This window comes from Phytophthora infestans, genomic scaffold, assembly GCF_000142945.1.
Source record: "Phytophthora infestans T30-4 supercont1.1 genomic scaffold, whole genome shotgun sequence".
Taxonomy (NCBI): domain Eukaryota; phylum Oomycota; class Peronosporomycetes; order Peronosporales; family Peronosporaceae; genus Phytophthora; species Phytophthora infestans.
In genome coordinates this window covers 2265025-2268472 of record NW_003303758.1, presented here as the reverse complement: position 1 = coordinate 2268472, position 3448 = coordinate 2265025, and positions in this window count along the sequence as shown.

Genomic DNA, 3448 nt, shown 5'->3' with positions numbered 1-3448 from the left:
TGCTTTCATCAGACATGTACAGCTCTGCCCCTTCGTTGTCACGGGGATGGACCATATCGGATTTGCAAAAAAATCAGATTTTAGCAAACAAACAATCGTATATTTGGATTTAGGATCATCACATCCGGAAGTTTATTAAAAGTCCAAGGGCGCGAAAACGGGGTACAGTACTGTACAGAACAGTACTTTTATTGCAAGTACTACTTCAAAGTACATGTAGTATTTTTATACCGGTAAATATTATAATGGTTAGTTGAATTTAGTACTTGAATTGAATCGGATTCAGTAAATCCGATTCACTTCAAGTACTAATACCTAGTGAATCATGCACTGGGTCTTGTTGACGTTTTGCGCAAGCGTTTCATGGGAGCCAGTATGGCGGATTTGGATCCTCGATTCGCTTTTCGAGTCGGCGGCAAAATACAGCTTGATGTAAACACTCCTGCGTGTTGAGGGCAGTCTCGTTCTTAAAGTCTCCAGCTTGGCATGGCATTGACTTTGAAGTGCGCGATCGAAGGCTTTCCGGTCATCATCACTGCGAGGATCAAGGACACCAATAATGCGTGCGACTTACGAGATTGCATCGTGAAGAAGATTGCCAGGAGGACAAAGCCTTTGTCACACAGGAGAAGATCAGCGCCGAAGGAAAAGACACGTGGACCCTCTATCTAGCGTAAAAGCAGACGGATTCTTCAAAGCTGGAGTTTTTACAACTGAGGGCGGCAGCAAAGAGGACTCCGCTGACGACATTGACGATAGTGCTTCACAGAGGTTATCAGCTGCGATGCACCCTGGACGTGCGTCGATGAAAGTGTCGTGGCTAAAACGCACGGATCCGGATGTCGTGGACTTCATGCATGGCGTCAAAGACCTGGGGCCATCAGTGACGGGAGGTGGCAAAAGAATGGATAAGACAGACAAGCTGTTAAGCTTCAACTTCGCAACTGCAGAGGCCGACCCATATCATGACCTTGTTCTGAATGTGCCCGAGTACGTGAAGGAGAGCTTGCAGGAATTTCTTGAGAAGAAAGAGCTTTGTAACAAGATGGAAGGCGCAGAAGGTTGGTTTACATCTCGTCCGACAAACCCGCTTTAGCACTAAGACTAATTGCTGTGTCTCCCAGGGTCGTCTCGATGCGGTACAGGCTGGAACATTGTTTTCGGTGTTGCAGCTTTTTTCGTGGGCGTGTACCTGTACTCAGTGGATGCAAACCTCATCCGAGGCATCTTTGACGACTTCCATCACCACAAAGACCATCCTTCGTGTGGTCGTTTGGGCCCTATCCGCGCTGGCGGGAATCGGTGGCAAGTACGTCGACTACCAGGATCACGCCGAAAAAGTCTACAGCCAGCGCCTTGACAGCTATGGGACGTTTGAGATCGCCGCAAACGCCGACCCAGAACAAGGTTGTTGCATTCGCATTTGTACGCATCGCAAAGTGCAATTTCGACTGATAATACCCCAATAACCGAATGCCCTGGTGAAGCGTAAGCAAGAAACATGAAAGCCCAGATTTGGCTACTTAAGCATTTTGCTCAATATATTGCAAAATGAGGTTTATTGATGCTTTTATCAGACATGTACAGCTCTGCACCCCTTTGGCACGGGGATGAACCATATCGGATTTGCAAAAAATCAGATTTTAGCAAACAAACAATCGTATATTTGGATTAAGGATCATCACATCCGGAAGTTTATTAAAAGTCCAAGGGCGCGAAAACGGGGTGCAGTACTGTACAGAACAGTACTTTTATTGCAAGTACTACTTCAAAGTACATGTAGTATTTTTATACCGGTAAATATTATAATGGTTAGTTGAATTTAGTACTTGAATTGAATCGGATTCAGTAAATCCGATTCACTTCAAGTACTAATACCTAGTGAATCATGCACTGGGTCTTGTTGACGTTTTGCGCAAGCGCTTCATGGGAGCCAGAATGGCGGACTTGGATCCTCGATTCGCTTTTCGAGTTGGCGGCAAATTGCAGCTTGATGTAACACTCCTGCGTGTTGAGGGCAGTCTTATTCTCAAAATCTCCAGCTTGGCATGGCATTGACTTTGAAGTACGCGATCGAAGGCTTTCCGGTCATCATCACTGCGAGGATCAAGGACACCAAGAATGCGTGCGACTTACGAGATTGCATCGTGAAGAAGATTGCCAGGAGGACAAAGCCTTTGTCACACAGGAGAAGATCAGCGCCGAAGGAAAAGACACGTGGACCCTCTATCTAGCGTAAAAGCAGACGGATTCTTCAATTTGGAGTTTAACAACTGAAGGCTGCAGCAAAGAGGAGTCCGCTGACGACATTGACGATAGTGCTTCACAGAGGTTATCCGCTGCGATGCACCCTGGACGTGCGTCGACGAACGTGTCGTGGCTAAAAATCACCGATCCGGATGTCGTGGACTTCATGCATGGCATCAAAGACCTGGGGCCATCAGTGACGGGAGGTGGCAAAAGAATGGATAAGACAGACAAGCCGTTGAGTTTCAACTTCGCAACTGCAGAGACCGACTCACTTCATGACCTTGTTCGGAATGTGCCCGAGTACGTGAAGGAGAACTTGTAGGAATTTTTTGAGAAGAAAGAGCTTTGTAACAAGATGGAAGGCGCAGAAGGTTGGTTTACATCTCGTTCGACAAACCCGATTCAGCACTAAGACTAATTGCTGTGTCTCCCAGGGTCGTCTCGATGCGGTGCAGGCTGGAACATTGTTTTCGGTGTTGCAGCTTTTTTCGTGGGCGTGTACCTGTACTCAGTGGATGCAAACCTCATCCGAGGCATCTTTGACGACTTCCATCACCACAAAGACCATCCTTCGTGTGGTCGTTTGGGCCCTATCCGCGCTGGCGGGAATCGGTGGCAAGTACGTCGACTACCAGGATCACGCCGAAAAAGTCTACAGCCAGCGCCTTGACAACTATGGGACGTTTGAGATCGCCGCAAACGCCGACCCAGAACAAGGTTGTTGCAGTCGCATTGTACGCATCGCAAAGTGCAATTTCGACTGATAATACCCCAATAACCGAATGCCCTGGTGAAGCGTAAGCAAGAAACATGAAAGCCCAGATTTGGCTACTTAAGCATTTTGCTCAATATATTGCAAAATGAGGTTTATTGATGCTTTCACCAGACATGTACAGCTCTGCACCCCGTTGTCACGGGGGTGGACCATATCGGATTTGCAAAAAAATCAGATTTTAGCAAACAAACAATCGTATATTTGGATTTAGGATCATCACATCCGGAAGTTTATTAAAAGTCCAAGGGCGCAAAAACGGGGTGCAGTACTGTACAGAACAGTACTTTTATTGCAAGTACTTCTTCAAAGTACATGTAGTATTTTAATACCGGTAAATATTATAACGGTAAGTTGAATTTAGTACTTGAATTGAATCGGATTCAGTAAATCCGATTCACTTCAAGTACTAATACCTAGTGAATC